General features: G+C 25.6%; 1 protein-coding gene and 1 long non-coding RNA gene across 2 annotated transcripts in view; one reads left to right on the top strand and one right to left on the bottom strand.

Annotated features, from left to right (window-relative positions):
- Positions 1 to 22,379, top strand: part of LOC136088525 (uncharacterized) — a 68,428-nt gene that overhangs the window by 19,850 nt on the left and 26,199 nt on the right. The gene's annotated exons all lie outside the window — the stretch shown is intronic.
- LOC136088522 (uncharacterized) lies at positions 89 to 5,667 on the bottom strand. Its single transcript, XR_010642231.1, has 2 exons — positions 4,688 to 5,667; positions 89 to 4,606 (listed from the first exon to the last, which is right to left on the bottom strand). It is a non-coding gene; the product is annotated as an uncharacterized LOC136088522 (long non-coding RNA).

Genomic DNA, 22,379 nt, shown 5'->3' with positions numbered 1-22,379 from the left:
ACATTTCTATTATGTTATCACCATATCACCACTGTATGCAGAAAGTTGATATTTGCTCTCTTCATACTCAACACCATCATCATCTTCATTCTCTTTTGGTTTCCAATAAGAAACTATATATAAATCACTTTTCTTCTTTTTAATGCTAACAATTCTGCTGTAATATACATCCTGGGTGTTAGTGGCATTATCAAACCACATGTGGCAAATACTTCTTCCAATAGAAGGTCCAATAAGAATTTCTTCAATATCTGAAGCCTCATTATTTTCTAGGTCAAGAAACATTTCTTTTACCTGATCAGGCATGCAATTTTTAAATATTTTTTCTACATTTCTGCATTCTTAGTTTTCTTTTTTCTGAATTTTATCTGCCATTCGTTTATCAATTCTAACTTCAGGTCATTATGACATTGCATATTTGTAACCCGCTATTTTCTGGCATTAGAGATAACCCATAATATCAACTTGTTTTGAATATCATTTGGCTTTTTGCATAGCAGAGCAGTTGTTTTATTTTTGTAAGCATGAAATTTTGAAGAAAAAAAACAAAAAGTGGCATTTAGAGCTTTGTGCTTTGCAGCGCAAAACATACCCATAAATTCATCTGAATCAATGCTGTGAAGCCTAGCTGACTTAGTCTGGTCTTTAAGGTGATCATTAGAACTCATTTCAAATTGCCGCTTGTACTGCCTGTCAATGACGCTAATAACTGCATTAAGGCAGTCAGCTAATGCTTTACTCATTTCATCAGTTACTGGGCAAAAGCTGATTATTGAATCAAAAACTACATCTTCAATATCATTACCAAAGAAATCAATTTTTCTTTTAAGTAGAGATAATTGCTGCTCTCAATAAGAGTGTTCCGAACATCTTTTACTACCTGAATGCTAGATATGTTGTCAAGTCTCATACCTTGTGCAATATAAGATTTTGTCATCCAAGGACCAGAAAGTAGCTTTCCAATTAAAGCTAAAACACACAACTCACGAATACCAAAGGTGAAAAAGTTAATTAGTAACAAAGAATAATCTTTGTTTATAATACTCCCCGTTAATCTTGCAAATGTCATTACTATTTGTAATTTGTATTTGTAACTATATTTGTAACTAATTCTATAGCCTATAATATTGTGTAACACTTTATCAAATGAACTGAACAGGTATAAAAAAGAAAAAAGATACCTGTTTCAGATGTAAAGTCTTGAAATAAACTATTTCGCAGACCTCCACATAACGCCAAGCCAGAACACAGAAATATTTTCAATATGGCATAATGATGGATCAAAATACCACATGTGTAAAAAAGCATATGTAGTTTATTGCCTCTATAGCGTGGTAGCAATCCTCTGGGCAAATCGTGTTGGTCCAAAAAGGTTACAAAACCTTTTGGATCACCTATGAATATCAAAAAGCTCATTTTGGCAATTGCAAGAAGAATGTGAAATAAAAACATGCACTAATTTTAATATTTCATTTTAATTCGAAATTTTATTCAGAAAACTAAATATATATAAGTAAAAGAATGATTTAGATTAGTTAGAGTACCTTTTGCATCCTTGTAGCAAAGGGAAACTCTTTGGAAGAGACTGCAATGCAATCTCTTCCAAAGAGTTACCCTTTTGAAGTCTCTTATGCTTTAAGTGAAGACTTACAAGAACTGGTCATTGTGCCTAAGGGGTGAAAATGACAGCTCAGTTCATTTAATGATTTCTGCCAAACAAGGTTTAACTTTGCAATTGTTGCATGGTTTGTTGCAACTCTATCACTCATTGTGTTTGTTATGTTCCCAATAATAGTGCTTCTTACGTCAGTATATTTGAGCTGATAGAAATCACTATATAACTTAGCAAGATTATCAATAGACTTTGTAATATGACTCTGATAGTCATAAGCTGTACCTCCAGGAAGTTGATCAATAGCTACACCCATACATACTGATTCCGTTGTCAAGTGCACAGCATTTACATGAACACCCTCCTGAGTTGTTGCATCAAAACCAAGTGTCAGATCTTTTGTTGTAAATGCTGTAAGTCAGCAGCCTGTAAGTCTGAAAGCACACCAAGCTCACGCATCATTTGTTCTACAGTTGTACGATGTGGAGTTTGACTAAATTGAAGCAGAGATGGCACACTTTGTATAGGAACTTGGCACACAAGCCAAGAATCATAATAAATGTCATATATAAGTCTCCTAATATCTGCTGAGTAGCATTTTTCTTTTTTGGTGTTTTGTGTTACTTGCTGAATTTCCTTCCTTCCTGTAAATTCAGAATGCCATTTTGCATTACAAGAATTGCAGAATTTTTTTCAGCAAGTTGTTGGCTTAACATTGCCTTTTGATAAGAAAACTTTCTTTGCGTGGATGTCAACTGATGTTTCAAACAAAAAATTTGATTTTGAAGTTTTTTTAACTGTAAATTTAAAAACTTTTCTTTTAATATTTTTCTAAGTTGAGAAATTATCTTTTCCTTACGAGTAATAACTTGATTTAGATATTTAAATCTGTATGGTCTAGCCTTTGCCTTATCTCTTAAACCTTTAATGTCCTCTTTATGCTTTCCCTTCTTAATTGCCATCTTGTTTGCCAAAATGGTTAATCTCTTTCTAATAACCTTTTTTCTGGGACTCAACTGGTCAGCTCTCAAACTGGATAGTGGTTCATGAGAAGAGGTTTTTAAAGTAGGACGAGATAGAGGAGATAAGTGATCACTATTTGATACACCAATTTGTTGAGAAGAAAATGAGGAACATGTAGCAAAGTCAATTGAGGTTGCAATTGATTGCGATGTTTGTGCCACAGCAGATGTTGTTATTTGGTATACAAAGAGCATATTACAGATGCCAACAAATGGTTTCGAATTTCGTGAAAAATGGTTTACAAAGACTTTTGATGTTCTAACTAGTTGCTGAATCTGACTTATACAAATTTTGATGTTAAAATACTTACGGATTAGTTCTACAGTTATTTTATATGAATCGTTGTTAGTTGCAAATATATGCAGTACATGTCCATTTCTACAGACAATATTTAAATGAGCTGGTATTGGAAAATTACAAGCTAAATAAGTTTTAGCTTTACCATAAAATAGATTTGTTTTCTTGTGAGGTCCCCTGATGCACTAAATTAAATTCAACAATCATGATACTACTATTTAATTGGGTCGGCTATTAATCATAATTAAATAATTTAAAAAATCACCATTATTCCATAAAAAATTTTTTAAATGTATGTATAATTTTTATATATCATATATAGCTTAAGGTGGCTATATGGTAAATTATGGGTATGGAAAAAGCTGAGAAAATGCTGTTTTTGCTTTTAATGATTTTTATGCACAATCATCATAAAACTAGCAGAAAGCAACCTGTAATACGGGTTACGGTCGGTCTGTTACTTAATTTATAGTGGCTGTTTTCCACAATTTAAAGTTGCAAAATCTTAACTACTACCCTGTAAGAAAAATGCCTTCAAATTAAAAAATTTAACCATCTGTAAAATTAAAATAAATTAATTTACCAATTATTTAACGTTATTTGAGTAATTTACAACTGATATAGTTCATATCAGTGTATGGCAGAACCATTTTCCGAGACATTACTAAGTTTAACACAATACGTTTTTAGTTACTGACACAAAATAATAACACTTCATCATGCCTTAAATTGACGAAAGATTAAAGCTAAATTCTTGTTATATTTTTTATAACATGAACTTTAATTAATAAGATTAATATGAAGTGAACTTAAATTATTTATGAGTTATTAATTTTTTGGTATCCCCTTGATACATGTTTCTTTAAAAAAGGAAATTGTCTTTAAAACGATAAATGCACACAACTAAATAAATTTATTATAAATAACTAAGCAATTGAGTACAAATACGTTTCAAACAAAAAAAAGTCGATTTACAATCAAACATGTGTATAACAAATTGTAAAAAATATGTAAACTTTGATCTTTTATATTGCATTAATGCGTCATATGACAAACCTAAAATAAAAATTGTAACAGATAAGTAGACATAAAAGAAAAACAAAACAAAACAAAAAAAAACAACTGGAATACAATTTACCTGCTTTTCTTTCTGCAATTTATTTATATAGCTAAATAGTCTTGGCTTAGAGTAAATTTTAAAAGCAGTGTTTTCAATAAATTAAACTACCAATTAATTATTTTTAACAAATAGAATGTAGCATCATTTATGATGATTGGGCAGTGAATCAATTTAACTATATTTAAGTTTAATTGGTGAAAAACAAAGGAAATTTCAATTAAAAAAGACGAAAATAAACCAAATATACAACAGCATATTATAAAATATTACAAATTAAAAAAAAAACTACAAAATTAAAAAAAATAAAAATAAGTCACCAAAGAAAAAACGGCAACAAAAAAGTTATAAATATCTTTACTGATAGAAGACATTTACAACCTTTTGGTTGCTGTTTTTTCTTCTGTTTCTCCCAACACCCCGGTATGGATGAGCCCTCCATTTGAAGGATGGGTCATCCATACCGCCATTACTTTGCCACTTATTGAAGGACCTTTCCGAGAGAGGCCCTGGGTGTTGGGAGCGATATCTTTGATATTCCTCAAATGTTAACGGCTCTAAAATTACAAATAGAAAGATATAATAAAATTTAAAAATATTTACAATATTTTAAATCAAAATATAAAGCATAACCTCACCATTTTCACAGGATGAAGAGGATGCTAAAAATAAATTTAAAAAAAGTAAATTAAAAAGAGTTAAACTGAGAAATTTAATTTTAATTAAAATATGAGCAAAATGCAAACAGTTTAAAAATGTCATATTTATATTAAATAATTCTTTCACCTATTGCACATATTTCTCCGTAAAAAATATATAAAATTTAAAACACAGCCCTACCAGTTATGCTTCTACCAGACACTAAAGACAAAAAATATACCTCAAAATAATTGATAGAATTATATTTACATATAAATAAATATATAAATATAATTTTTTATACCTATTCCCCTCATTTCATCCATGAAGTTGTCTAAAGTAAGAAAAAAGATAACTGAAGCTAAAACTAATAAAAACTAAACTAAAATTAACTATAAACTAAACCAAAACTTAAAAACTAAAATAAACTTTAAATTTTAATATCAGAAGACAAAGGTCGGTTATCCAGTTTTTTGTGAAAATGAGTTATGTATGAGACCTTTTTAGTTTTTTCAGTATTTACATAGGTATGAAGACTGTTTTCCTGCAACAATGTGAAACAAAGTTTGGTCAATATAAAGGGTCTGGTGTCCCCAAAATGTTCAAAGGAAAAACTTCTGTAGTTCAGAAATTACTTTTCACTTTTTTTATTTAACTTTTTATTTTTGTCAAAATTATATTTTATGTGCCTCAAGACAAATTAAATAAAACATAAATTTAACCATCAAGAATAAAAAAGCCAATGAAGACTAATTATTTTACTATTTACTCTCTCCTGGACAATTTCTAAAATGTGACAACTGACTTGGACTACTGAGTGTACAGATATAAATGCTTAATTTATTTAACTATACTAATCACATAATTTATACATAGTTTTTTTTGCAACTCTCCTAAAAGAAAAAAAGAAAATAAAGCTTAAGTACTTGAAGTTTTAAAATTCCAGTTACAGTATAAATAAACAATTTCCTATTAACAATTATCTAATAGCAAAAACACTGACTTATTTCAGTCTTCAATTCTGTGTCTAATCAATAAAAGCACTTAAATGTATAGACGTTAAAATATCTACTTAACTTTTTAAAAATAAATTCACTAAACTAATGTAACTAATACCTTTATTAGCTCTCTCTTGATCAACTGAAGAAAATAAATTTTGATTAAACTAACTTGATTTAAAATAATAAGAAACTGTCTTACTGAGAATTTTAAATTTCTTCTCTATTATTGACAATATAATTTTAAGTATTACCTAAGTTCTTGGGCTTATTGTATAAAATTATAAAAACCTACTGTTTTACTTTTAAGTCAACAACAATATTTTAAAAAACATTTTAGTTACTTTATAAAAAAATAAAAATCCTTTTAAACATACTACCTCTCTCTTCATTGTTGTCAACTAAACAGAAAAACAAACAAACAATAAACAATTTTTAAATCTACAAAATTTTCCAACTTACAGTTTTTTATCTACATTTATCTATAATAAAATATGAATTAATGAGTTACCATTATTTTTAATGGTAACTCATTAATTCATATAATCATTTTACCATATTAAAGTTGATCCAGAAGCAACTAAAATAAATTATGAAATAAAAAATTTATTTATATAATCTTGACGATAAGGTTGAAATAAACAATATTTATTGCTTGAAAAGTTAAGTAACATATGTAATTCAAGTATATTAAAATAAATGTACTAAGTTACCTGTTGTGGCAGGTGCGACTGAAGTTATAACTAAATAAAAAAATATTACATAAAAAAGCTATTTTATCTATCTTATCTATTTTATCCTGATGATAATGTTTAAAAAAGCAATATTTATCGATTCTTTTTAAAATAAAATAAAAGACATTACTATTTGATGTAAAATAAAATAAAAGACATTACTATTTGCACCAACTGATGATGTTACCACACCTAAATGACAAAATTTATTAAAATATTTAAAACATATTCAATGCTTTAAAAGAATATTCAAAAAAAGTTTTTAAATCTACAAAATCTAAGTCCTTACTGAGTTCTACCTGTCTGTCTAAAAATAAAAATTGAGATAAAATTATATACAATAAAATTGCTAATGCTACATTCGTACTCAAATAAAATCTAAATGATAAAACTTACTTAAGTCGCTGTCAGCTTGCTTGTCTAAAAAAAAATTTGTATTCTCATTAATCCTAATCTATAATCTATAAATAAACTTACTAATATAAACGATAAATAAACTTGAACTACTATAAACTATAAATAACTTACTAATATAAACTATAAATAAACTACTATATACTATATGAACTAATATAAACTATATATAAACTAATATAACTATGTTACTAATATAAACTATAAGTAAACTACTATACACTATATACTTACTAAAAAGGCCTTCAGTTCCTTTTAACTGCTCTAAAAAATGAAAAATACTTGCTTAAAATAATCTTAAAAGACTGAAGACAAAACTGAAACACTTTACTAAAAAAGAAACATTGTACTAAAAAAAAAATTTTTTCAAGTCATTTTAGTTTTAACTTCTTCTAAAAAAAAAACGGAAAAAGAAAAACAACGAACAACAAACAAATTTTAGTTTTTATACAATGAACAACATCAGTTCCACTTGAAACTAAAAATTTATCAGCTCTAATCGGCTGGAAGACCTTCCTTGAAAGACCGAGTGGAGTAAAAAAACGCTTTTAGAAAAGCCTAGAAATTTCTTTAATAAAAAAGAAAGTGAAACGACACTAACACTATTAAATTACAGTATTCATATTTAGAAGATTAGATAAATTACAGTATTCATGTTTAGATTGTACTAAAAAAACTATTTTATTTATAACTTCTTCTAAAAAATGAAAACAGGCTATAAAAATTAGAAAAATAAAAACAACCAACAACAAACAAACGATTATTTAAATATTTGTTTTAAACAATGAACAACATCAATTCTTCTTGAGAATAAAAGTACATCATCTCTAATTCGCCAGCTGACTTTACTCGAAAGACCACATGGAAAATGTAACCGCGCATAAAAAAGTCTAGAAACTTCTTAAAAACTAAGAAATGGTGTATTTTACAGAATACAGAACCGTCATTAACAATACGAACATTAGGCGTAACTATGCGCACTATTCATTAGCGTATTAATATTTAGATAGTGTTATATAATTTTAATTTTAGCATTTTAAATTTTATTTTGCAGAACTTTGCCTTTAAACTAATTTTGGTGGGTAAAAAGAGTAAGCCATTAAAAAAAAGTTATTATATAACCACCTTAATTATACTTGTTAGTTTTTGTGTCAATCATTTAACAATTATAAAAAAAGAAAATACAAATATTAGTAGTAAAAGACTATTAAAAAAAAGTTTGTATAACAGTTCTAATAAAATATATCATTATAGTAAATAAAAAATCAAAAATACTGAATTTTCTACTGTCAAAAACCGCCCCTCCCCTTAACACTATGTAACGGAAGTGGAAATACTTACCCCACTGGGCGGAACAATAAGGTATGTGGTCATGAATATTTTCTGATGAAATTTGGCAGGCATATAGAAAATAGATCTATACAGTTGCCTGAAAAATTTTAAATATGTACCAACATGCCTTCAATATTATTGCACCTCCGGAACAAAAACGAAATTTTAAAACCGAATGAAAATCACTGGTAACTGTAAAAAAAATAACAGAACTTTTAACAAAAGTAACAGTAACAATAGCAGAAACAGTTTTATAAAGTGTAACAGTAACACTAAAAGAGGTGGAAATGGTACCTCCACTGGGTCGAAAAATACGGTATGTGGTCATACCGTATATAATATTTTTTAATGAAATTTGGCAGACACATAGAAAATAGATCTATACAGTTGACTGGAAAATTTCAAATATGTACCAACATGCCTTCAATATCAATGCAGTGCCAGAACAGAAACGAAATTTTAAATACCAATAAAAAAACTGAAAAACACGTAAAAAAAAAACATAATTTACACAAGATAAAACATTCTACTTTTTTAATAAAGTCTAAGCTGATATAAAATTCTAAAAAAAAAGACAAATAAATACATCTTTACCACACCGACTTCGAGCACGCTGTGAAAAAAACGGTCACAGTTTTTGTCTTTGAAATCGGTGCCGTAAAAAGCCAGATACGCACGTACCTATATATATATATATATATATATATATATATATATATATATATATATATATATATATATATATATATATATATATATATATATATATATATATATATATATATATATATATATATATATATATATATATATATATATATATATAATTAGAATATATATATTTATATTATTAGAATATATATATATTTATATTATTAGAATATATATATATTTATATTATTAGAATATATATATATATATATATATATATATATATATATATATATATATATATATATATACAATATTATAAGAATTATTGATTTTTTTTAAAGTGAAGTTTTTTAAGCTCCAATAGCAACGCCATAGCTTTTTTTGACCTTGTACAAAATATAAAATTGAAAATGAAAACTTGAAGTTTTCAGAGTGTACTCTTCTACATTTACTTGATGGACTGTAGCAGAATCACAGTAAACTCATGATAATATTTTAAGTTTTGAACAATTATCTTAAATAAAAAATGAATTTTTTATTTTTGCTTTAACTGCTTAGATCTGCCAAAATGATAGAAAAATTTTTACGCACGTACCTATATATATATATATATATATATATATATATATATATATATATATATATATATATATATATATATATATATATATATATATATATATATATATATATATATATATATATATATATATATATATATATAATTAGAATATATATATTTATATTATTAGAATATATATATATTTATATTATTAGAATATATATATATTTATATTATTAGAATATATATATATATATATATATATATATATATATATATATATATATATATATATATATATATATACAATATTATAAGAATTATTGATTTTTTTTAAAGTGAAGTTTTTTAAGCTCCAATAGCAACGCCATAGCTTTTTTTGACCTTGTACAAAATATAAAATTGAAAATGAAAACTTGAAGTTTTCAGAGTGTACTCTTCTACATTTACTTGATGGACTGTAGCAGAATCACAGTAAACTCATGATAATATTTTAAGTTTTGAACAATTATCTTAAATAAAAAATGAATTTTTTATTTTTGCTTTAACTGCTTAGATCTGCCAAAATGATAGAAAAATTTTTATCGAAAATTTCCACGCCAGTAAAAACGTTCTGAAACCTTGTAGAGCTTGTTCTTCTAAGATGATAAGTAAGATGTTTAAATGACAAAAAAAAATAATTTACTTTCTCTGCTCTTTTCTAAAAATAATCTCAACCCATAAACCCTTCTTTGTCATATTTTTTAATTGATTATCTTCCATTCTAAACCTAGAAAACATATATTCTTATTTCATTGGGAGTACAACTAATTGGATAGACCCCTTAAGTTAAGTAAATATTAATATCAAGAAAGTCTTGTTTTACTTTTTCATCATTCACTTAATCCATTTTATTTAAAAAACTAAGGTAAGTGTTTTTTAAAATTGCATCTACCAAACTGTTTGACTTTGTCAACCAAATTATATATTTTGACAAAAAAACCTAATAATGTAGGTCATTTACGAAAAGTTTAAGTAAATGGCAGCTAATAATATTAATGATACAAATAACAATGATAAAAATAAAATAAACAACTGAAACAATTACAAGAATGATAAGATAATCTTATAATTTAAAAAAAATCAGTATTCATTTTTAAACAACAATAATAATAAGCTAAAGCAGTTGGAAACTGCTTTAGTTTGTCACTATTCTATTAAATAAACCGTTCCATTAATGAAACACAACTGCATAAACAACGATGATATGTTTGTTTGATTAGATAAGGTATACTTTGTGGGATTTAAGAAATAGTACAGCAGACATATTATAGTTGAGTAGATAAATGTAAATAAATGTAAAATAAATGTAACATAAATGTAAATAAATAATGGTACAAAACAGCAATAAGATATTATTTAACTACTGTTAAATCATATTTTGCAATGTTACCTGAAAATAAAACTAATCCTCCCTTTATTGAGTTGAATTCAATTTTTCCTTAACTGTTGGTGAATGATTAATAAAGTAAACTTAAATTCATGGAAGTTTACTAAATTAAAACCATATTTCAACAGTAGGCAAACTAAAATAAAATAATGACAAAATTAAAATCAATGAAATGAAGGAATAAAAAAAAATCATTTTTTTAAATATAATTATTTAATAATAAAAGCAAATCAAAAACTTCAAGTCTTTGAAACCTTATAACAAAAAACTTCTTCAAACTCAAACATAAATTAAAAAAAAAAATAAAAAAAATCCAAATAAACAAAAAAGCTCCAGCATAAATAAAATTATAGACAAAATAAGTACAAATATAAAGAAGAAGAAGAACAATAACGCTTTAAACTAATACTACTCTTTAAGCTAATACTACTATTTAACCTAAATTTCTAGCTTATTTATCATAAACTAACTACAACTTGTAAAATCAAACAATTATCTCACTTGTAGTACAATGAAAATGATTACTTGATTTTAAATCTGATATAAAACTTTATGACACTCACAACTGAAAATGTAACTCACACACATACATATAGATACAAAAATTAAAAAAAGAATAACATCTTAATACTATTATGATATGACTCATATCTTTATCAAAATACAATAATATTACAATTAATATTATTAGTAACTACATATTAAAATTTTATATAATCAAAATTATTAATAGATATTTTATTATAGAATTTATAAAAATAGCGCTGTAACTAATAAGAGTTGAAACTGAAATTACATTGAATTTCAGTTTATAACAGCCAAAAAAGTTAACAAGGATTAAAAATAATACATAAGATCTGAGATTTGAAGTTAAAATTTAAAGTATTTATAAATGCTATTTTGAAATCAATTTACATTCGGAGACTCTATGATTTCTTGTGTTAGTAAATTCCAGTCATTTACAACTCCATTAGTGAAAAAATTTTATCTGACTGTTATTGACTTCTTATGCATTTTTAATTTATGACCTCTTGCTCAACAATTAGTATTAAAATATTCAATTCGGTTAGCAAATTTAGTTTGTCAATTTGTTTTACTAATTTGAACATTTGGATTAATTCACCTTGCCTTATAAAATATATAATAAATTTTTTAAACTATATATATATATATATATATATATATATATATATATATATATATATATATATATATATAATTGTAACTTAAATTGCTAGTTAAGATGAGCATACTGACATCATACTGAAATAGCCTGCTGCCAGGGGCTTCAGTACATACATCGACTAACCAATAGCCTGACTTTTAGCAGAGTGCTACTACATCGACTAAGAGTTTGGAATGGAGCAGCAGTCTTTTCTTTCATTATTCTTTGTTTTTTATTTCTTTTTCTGAAAATTCATATTTATGAATTATGAAAAATCTGAATATTCATAATTAATGTAACAAAAATATGGCAACAAATATGTTGCATACATATGCTATAGTATGTATATATATATACATGAGTCAGGAACCCAGGAAGATGGAAGATAGTTACAAAGGATTGAAGTGCGAGGAAAAAAACGACATATTTGCCTAATTGCTAAATACTAGTGTGTTTTATTTTAATGCAGTATATCATTGTTGAAAGGAGCTATCATCTCTAGTTTCATTTTAAAGTAATTAAATTAGTTATTACAATATTATTATTATTGTAGTAAATATTATTATTAAATAATAATAATAACTAAATTCAAGAACTAATAATAATAACACTCTTACGAATAAGAACTATGGTGACAGTATTTCTAAAAGTAACTTAAATTATACAAAATAAAAGCTCTTTTTTCTAAAAACTCTTTAAGTACTTTCTTAATTCGTCTTACTTTAAAACGTCCACAATCTTATTTAAGCTATTTTGTTTGATGAAATTTCACATTATTCAAAGCGTACAACTTACTCCAATGTAGGACAATCTACTCCGAAGTAAAATGTCCAATCGGACAATTTACTCTGACGGACAGTTTTCTCCGTGACAGACCGCATTTTAAAAACAACACGGGTTCGTTAAAGGGTTAACCGAGTAAAGTTTTTTTAGGTTCAAAACATCTATTAAAGTACTATTATGTTTAAACTTTTGATCAAATAATCTAAATATAATACATACTCAATGACTTTGGTCATAATTTACTATAAATTGGTATATGCCATTGAAAAAATATAAATATGTAACTTAGACCCAATAAAGCGGTAATGTAGGTCTATAGAATACAACTCAAATCAGTGCTCACGGCTGTTTCAGGTGAGCTTTACGGCTTCTTGTTATTTTTAGAAAATATTCACGTAAGGGGTGTTACTAAAACCTTTATAACTTTTATAACATTAGAGATAATTTTAATCTGTAAAAAAGAATAAAAACACCAATAAAATGTTTTATCTGATGAGATTTCACAAATATATTTAAAAACTTCTTTAATTTTAGAATAAACGCGTCAAATGACGAACTTTGCTAAATTTTAGTAATTTGATGTTACTTTTTATCAAAAAAAAAATCAGAAAGAATATATTTTCGATATTTATTATTAAATGTACACATTGTTGGACTATTTTAAAAACAAAAATATCTTACTTAAACGTTTAAAGTTAACTAAAACAGATTTATTTTAAGCCAGTAAAGAAAATTGAATTTTCGCAAAATTACGAAAATGTCGTTAAAGGGGGATAAACTGTTAAATGACTAGTTTTTGAAAATTGATACTATTAAATAAAACCAGATTTAAATTAAGGAATATTTAGCCTAAAAATTAAAAGCTTAAGCTTTTATAAAACTTTTTATTATGTGCACACAGTTCTAATAATATGTTGTGAGAATGTTAATAAATAAAGACTCGCCAACTTTAATTTTTTTGCGTGTTTAAATATACAAATAAAATTTGAAATTGTTTTTATTCTTATAAAAAACTATTCTATAATCGGTTAGTCCATTGATAAGTTCTTTAAGTAGTATTTCTTTGTACACCCAGTTGATACTAGACTCATACTTCATTTTAAACCAGAAGAACGGTTGCTGGACTCAATAACTTGTGACAATAACTTGTACTAATTCTTAAATTATATTTTTACACCAATTTATATGTTTGTAATTATACCAATAATATTTATTAACAAATAGATGAACAAGATATAATAGGATTAAACTTAACTGATGATAGTTGATTACCCTCAAGAGAAAAAACCCGTCTAACCTTGTTTATTTTATAGTTCAAAATTTGTCTCGCTAAAAAAGCTGTTTTCATAAAATTCACAATATTCTTGTTTGGGTCGTAAGGTATTAAGGTCACGTGATTGTTAAAAAATGTAAACAAAAATTTAAGCATAAAATAATAAAAATTTGTTGCTAAACCAGCCAGTTTGATTACCATATTTTTTAACATAGCTGGAGGTACATAAAATAATTTTTTGATTTTCATTTTTATAAAGAATTGAATTTTCAATAATTTGGTGCATATTACAAAAAAAATTTGATTTACACTGCAAAGTGATAGAATTAAAAATAGAAATGCATTAAAAACTAACTTTTCTTACAAAAATGAGCAATATGCACCAAAATTCAGATAGAATAGACATTTATTGATAAGTGTTCCAAATTTCAACTATCAAACATGTAGCTATGTCAGAATATCTTAGTTGGCCCAAGACAGGTTTTCCGTAAAAATCGTTGAAAATAGAAAAGTGATCCCAAATCTTTAGCAATATTTTTACAATATCTTATTTTAGTCTGTTTAATGGAAATATATATTTAACAAGGAAGGATAGTTCTTTTATATTTTTTTAATTTGAAGATAAAAGAATTTATAGAAAAAAAATACTATTATTTTAAAGTTAGTGAATTTTTATACCTTTTACGCGGAAATACTTTTTTTTTTTTAAACACAAAAATTCTTGCGACGTCAAGCTCGCTTTTATCCAGTGTTCCGGCCTGGTCTCACTATCCTTTTAAGTAATTAGCCGCCATGATGGTTCACAAACAAATACGGAACTTGTGTTTATTATGATTTTGTATTCTGATTTTGTACTAATAACTGTTGGCTTAATTTTATTATCATCCAAGTCATGGTTTTTTGTAATTAACATATTTATGTAATTTTAATAATTAAGCCATGTAATTCAACATCAATAAACAATGTTTTGAAAACAGAAGCAAATTGAAACACATTTTTAAAAATATAAAATAGTTGCTCTTAAGTCTCTATTAAGTGCCGAGGGGTAAAGAAAGTGATAAAGGAAAAAATCTCATTATTTTTCTTTTATTCAACATGAAATGATAAATAAAATACATCATAAAATATAAAATATAGTAATGTCACTCTTCTTAGTTTTGAAGTAATATTTAACTTGATTGATATTTCGAAAATCAAAAAAAATTAATTTAATGAATGAAAATTAATAACTGTTAATAAGATTTTGTTGTTATTTTTCTTCTAAAGTTCGAGTTATCAGCAAAATATCAGCCATAGGGACAAAGTAATCAGGGGATCAAATTATCTAGTGATTTTTATAAGAAAGTATTAGTGACGTTTCAAGGGGAACTTAAAGTACTTCGAGTTACTGGAAGTAAGAGTTATCTGGGGTTAGAGATATCAGGATTTCACTGTATCTTCAAACTTATCATTTTCAAAACTCCAAATTTATATTTGGATAATATTGATTTTATAAATGCCTAAATGTGCTTACCTAAAACATAAAAAAAAATTTTCCCACCCCTAAATAAAATTACAGTTTATAAAGTGTTTAACAATTTTTACGACAATCTGGACACAACCAATTCTTTTTTGGTTTACTATTCAATTTTAAACATACCAAGTGGAAAAGTTTAATTTTGCAACTCTTTCCAGCACAAGGAAACAACTCACCATTTCCATTACCTTTACAATAACAATACAAATCATGATCAGCAATGGAAACCGAATCTTTTTTTTTGGTATCTCTTGTAAAATATTTACCAACTAATTATGGTAAAGAGCTAATAGAGCTAATGAATACTTTTTAACATTTTGCAACACAAGCTGTCCACGTGGCACTTTCCGGATAAATTCGTTTTTAGTGATAATCTTTAGAAGTATTTACAAATAAATCACAAAAGCTTTTTTTTACATACATGTAATTGAGTTTGAATTTGAAAGTAAAATGGATGTGTTTGTTTGAGCTTTTTTTCGGTGTTCATAATTTGGATGCAAAATGTTTTATAGTTACTGGTAGCTTCAAATATGAATTCATCTTTATGGTTAGCAGGATTTTTAATTTCAACACATCCTTCTCCACAACATTCACAAGACATTAAAGTATCTGGAGAAGCGCCAATGAAAGGAAACTCTGTAGATATAAAAAACCCACATTTTATCACTTTGAAATTAACATGATGCTGTTTTATAATATTAAAATATTTTGCTAAAGCAACCTTCTCATTTTCTAGTCTCTATTTAGTTTGCCATGTATTAATTTGGTAACTTTCAGGATAACAAATTTTTTAAATTAATGATAGCGCAGGCATGTCATCAAGTGTGTGAAATACACTATACATGTTTGATGCTGTGATTCTCCCTGCTCGAAAATAAAACTACTTGCTCTCTTGTAGCTTTCTCGACATTACACTGCTCAACTTCGGACACAGACAAGTTTAAACGCTCACATTGTTTACATAAATCCATGTAACTTAGAGGTAAAGTTGAGGAATCATATATGTCCTGTAACATTTTTGGAAAATGCAATTTTAATAATGAGAGTTAATATTCTGCACTGTAGGGAGATATAACAGATAAAATGGCTGGCTTCGACTTGCAAAGGCTCAACTCATTGAAAAATGTATCAAGTTCTTTTTGAGTTGGAGGTGTTTGATTATTATTATTTAATTTATTATTTGTAAATGCATCACTATTGTTCTTTAGATATCATCATATTTTAGATTCACATATCTATCATATCATCATATTTTCTTTTGAAAGTACTTGGAGAGGTAAAATTTATATTGACACATTCTGAATACGAAATATCTTTAGATGACGATGGAAGCATCCAATATGCTTTTTCTTCTGTGACTGTCTTAGAGTCGCGAATTTTGACAGCAGCATCAATATAAAATAAAATTGCTCCAATGTGAGAACATGCCTCTCCAAGACCAGCTGTGCAGTTACAATGAGCACTCAATATTTTACCATTCTTTTCAGAAATGATCCATGTAAAAGTTGCTGTTTCGTTATATATATATTATATAATAAAATTATAAATTTTATTAATTAAAGGTTTAAAGGTTGTACTGAATATATATAATATGATATTTAAATTTGTTACCCTTCCAATAACAAAAACATTTTTCATCGAATAACTTTAAACCAATTTCTTTGACCCAACCAGAGAGAAAAAAATTATAAGATTCTAAACTTTTATAACATTTAAGTTCATCAGCGGATATAGGAGATAAAGCGAACATTAAATAGTTTACAATATCAGGATAACTAATTTTTGGATAAAAATCTACTGAAAAAATCAAGTCAGATTTCAATAGATTATATGGATCTAAATTATCTATTTTAGAAATTTTATCAAGATATCTTTGTTTGCTTTCAACTGAAAGACAAGTAAAATATTTGCTTTTGCTTAAAGACATAACTTTGTTTTACTAATTTGTTTGTGAACCAACAGGACAGCCAGGACAACATTGTTTCGCATAATTATCATAAGTTATGATGTAATCCGGTATTGTGTGAATCGATAATATCGATATTGAGTGAATTTAATAGAATGATGTATTGAGTGAATATAATAGATATAATATATAAATGAATGATAATATATAAATGATAATATATATAAGTATATATAAATGTATATATAAATATATATATATAAATATGTAAATAATATATAAATATATATAATATATAAATATATAAATATATATAAATATATAAATATATATTTATAATATATAAATATATATTTATAATATATAAATATAATAAATAAAATATTTATAATAATAATAATAATAAATGAAATATTATTAATAAATAAAATAAAATTATATAAATAAAATATATAAATAAAATTATATAAATTATATAATTATATAAATAAAATTATATAAATAAAATAAATATTAATAATAAATAAAATAAAATAATAATAATAAATAAAATATTTATAATATATAAATATATAAATATATATATAAATATATAAATAATATATAAATATATATATAAATATGTAAATATATATAAATATATATAAACATATAAATATATATAAATATATATAAAGATATATAAAAAATATATAATATATATAAATATATATAAATAATATATATAAATGATAATATATAAATGAAATATAAATGAATTGAGTGAATATAATAGAATGAATATCGATATTGAGTGAAACAGCCGTGTGCTGCTCAGACATCTTTAAAAATTATGTATAAACTTTCTTTGATGGTAAGGTAAAAATAGGCTCAGATTACATAACCCTACCCTACTTAGTTTTTTCTATATTTAGAGATAATTATTTTGTTTAAAACCATATGTTAAGTTTTTTTAGCTCAGTATCTGTTCTTTTAATTAGGTTTTCGATTTTTGTTGATGAGTAGAATAAGTTTGTATCGTCTGCAAACATTAGAGATTTAAAGTTGTTTGAGGCATTTAGAAGATTGTTAATATAAATTAGAAACAAAAGAAAAATATATTTGAACATTTTTAAGGCTTGATTTTATATACTATACTTTTGCATTTTCTTTTCTTTCTTATCCCCAATATAAATATTTTATTGTTAAATGGTTTGCTAATCTTTTTGGTAAGGTCAAGGATCGTATATTCTGTTTAAAACATTAACTTCTTTAATCAGCCCTTAACAACTCAGAGGCTATGATAAAAGTGCTGGAAAAAAGAATTGTAAGGATAGATAGAAGAATTGATCTATGACTGCTACAAAATCTCCTGAGAGTATCGAATCTGTAATATCTCAATCCTGAGAGTATCGAATTAAGAAAAAGTCGTGTAATAGAAAGTTAGTAAAACTTATCAAAGAAATACAATCCAGTTTATAGAAATAGTAATAAAAAATCACTTAAAAATTATTCTATTATGGAGCATTTGATGATTTGAGTGATCCTGATATTCAAGTGATATTTTTTGATAAAAGAGAAATATGAATTAATTAATTGGGAAAAAATTTACAATAAATTTTTTTTAAAAAAGGTGATCTTTTCGTAATGTCTGATTTACTGGATTTTTCGACTTTTCCTTGAACAGATGTTAGGTTGATACCATGGCCATGGTTGATAGTGGCAGGCCGAGTAAACCTAATGCTTTTAAAAAAACTGTAGGCGAGTTTTTTTAAATATACATTTGTAATATGGCGCATTCCATAGAAAGTACATGGTCTTTTAATTTATTATATGATAAATTTCACTTAGTATATTAAATTTGCTTTATTTTTAGAGCTAAATAATTAGATTGTTATAATGTGGTTTCTAAGTGTTGTGTCACTGGATGCAGAGGTTACTACGATGTTACAAAAAAAGATGGATAAGTGCTATACCTCGTGAGAATATTCCAGATAGCCCAAATACTTTTATTTGCGAAGATCATTGACCTTAAGATTATGAAAAAGTTTTAATGATGGAAAGTTAAGACCAAAACATCCAACATCTGTATTTTCCTGTTCAAAAAGATCAAGAACTAAATCATTCCAGATCAAAATCAATCAATCCAGATCAAAAACTAAATCATTGCCATCATTAAGAAATATTGTGCCTGATGAAATGGAGGCTTTTTTAAAGGCTGACAAAATTTCATCCTTTGAAGATTTGTGTAATAAAATAATGTCTACAACTATATCTTTTCCATTTTTGATATAATCAGATATTGATGAAAACTGTTTACATTTTTAATCTGCTGATACGTTGGACATTTTGGGTGTTCCAAAGTTTGTTTTGAAAATAAAAAATGATTTATCCTTTGATAGCTACCACCGTGGCGTTAAGTGCACCATAAAACCTTTTTCATACAATCATATGAATAATATTGGCTGTTTTAGTTGGCTCCATGCTGCTATACACTATCTGAATTCTTTACCAATTGATCACAAGAAAAGTATTATTATGTAACAAATGTTAAGTATGAACTCATTAGTGTTCATTGGGGAAAAAAAAAATTCTCCTGATATGGTTGCTAGGGCATTTGAATACTTTTCATTGTCAAGAACTCTTTATTCTTGCTTACATGATGATTATTAACTATCAAGTATATCGCTGATGACAAAGTTGACGTCTAAAGTTATAAATGTTGGAGATGATGATTTTTCAAAGTTTTATTTTGATAAATGTTCTATTTCTCAAAGACAGGTAATTTTACTAATTGATAAAATTTATAGTAATCCACAGTTAACATATCAAGGATGTAACATTTTTGGTAAGTCTGTAAACTCCCCAAATAAATTGGCAAAAACAGTTTTGGGTTTAATGATTTGTTCATTGTTTGGTGGAAAACAGTTTTTGTATAAGGCTTTGCCAGTAACAGGTTTAAATGCTAGTTTTAAATATGATCAAACAATGCAAACAATTGAAATAATAAATAATTGTGGTGGTTCTATTGTTGCTATTACTTGCGACAATAACAAAGTAAATAAAAAGTTTTTTGGAATGTTTGATCTACATAATAATTGGTGCACTAATGATAATATTTTTCTTCTGTATGACTTTGTTCATTTAATAAAATCTATTCGCAACATTTGGCTCACAGAAAAATGCCAAGAACTCTGTTTTACTTATGAAGGTATTTCAAGAACTTCAAAATGGTCAGATCTTAAAAAGCTTTTTCAATTTGAAAAAGATTCTTTTATAAAATTGTCTAAACTTAATGAAACTGCAATTTTTCCTAAACTAATTGAACGGTAAAATGTGTCAACTTGTTTAAGAGTATTCTATGATGAGACTTTAGCTGCTTTAAAAACTCATCCATCAATGGAAAATGTTGATATTAAAACAGTTTTTTTTTGTCTATTTTTATCAAATTTTTCAAAATTGTTAATGTTAAAGGACTTTATGAAGATATCTGTACTAGAGATAATTATCGTGCAGTTTTTTCATCAAACAATGATAAGCAAATGAACTTTCTTTTAAATTTAGCTGATATGGTCGAAAAAATGGCACCTGATAAACAAGGTTAAAGAATTAATCATTTAACTAAAGATACCTCTTGTGCTTTTCCTCATATATGTCGTGGAATGGTTGAACTAGTAAAATATTTACTAATTACAAGTTTGCCTTGGACATTTTACAAGTGATCCTATTGAAAAAGCATTTGGAAAACCTCTACGAGGATCAGGTGGTACCTATTTTATAAATGTTCAGCAAATATTGCAAAAAGTTGACATTAAAAAGACAAAACTTTGCTTAAATATTGGTATCATTGTTAATGATTTAGAATCTTTGTTGAGCCATTTGTGCGACAAATGTAATTATATAATGCAAGATGATACTTTGTTCAATGTTTTTCATAATCTTCCAGTTATTGAAAGTGATATATCTAAAGAAATTAAAATGTGTTTGGTTTATATTGCTGGCTATTTCAGTAAAGAAGATCCACCAGTTGAAGATACATCTTTTTGTTTCAACCAATTCAGAGAATAAGTCAGAGAGATTCATCATGGTGGCTTAAATTTGCCTAGCGATAACATTGATACATATATAATATATACTTATATATATATATGTATATATATATATATATATATATATATATATTTATATATGTATATTATATATATATAATATATATTTATGTAATATATATATATATATAATATATATTTATATAATATATATATATATATAATATATATATATATATATATAAATATTATATATATAAATATTATATATATATATATATATATATATATATATATATATATATATATATATATATATATATATATATATATATATATATATATATATATAAAGATATATATATATGTATATATATAATATATATATTTAAATATATATAAAATATATATATCTTTTTTTTAAACTAATTGTAGTTTGGTTTTGGAAAAGTTTAATCTTTTTTTCTTAACAATTTGGAGCTTTTATTTAATAAAATTTGACTGGATTACATTTAATATACGATTTTTACATAAATGTAACAAAATTGAAGCATTCAAAAGTTTCATTTTATGTGTAAAAGCTTTGGATTTATCCTTCAGCTGGTTTTTGCTGAAGTAATTGACAAGTGTAACACCCAAAATTCACCCTGTCTTCTCCATATCAGAGATTTCAACAGTTACAATGAGTCTCACTTGGGACCCTATACTAAACAAACTTTCGAAACTGCTCAGCAAGATTTTTACAAACATTGGTCAAGGTATAAACGAAACAATAATTATCCAGAGTACAAAGAAAGATTGTTATGCTGCATAACTTATCTGAACAGTAACAATCTTTAAAGAACTACTACCATAATTCGATTTATTAGATTAGGCAGTAGAAAATCAAAGTTTAGG

Source organism: Hydra vulgaris, chromosome 12, assembly GCF_038396675.1.
Source record: "Hydra vulgaris chromosome 12, alternate assembly HydraT2T_AEP".
Taxonomy (NCBI): domain Eukaryota; kingdom Metazoa; phylum Cnidaria; class Hydrozoa; order Anthoathecata; family Hydridae; genus Hydra; species Hydra vulgaris.
Note: the sequence above shows the minus strand (reverse complement) of the source record. Positions and strands in the feature narration are given on the sequence as shown.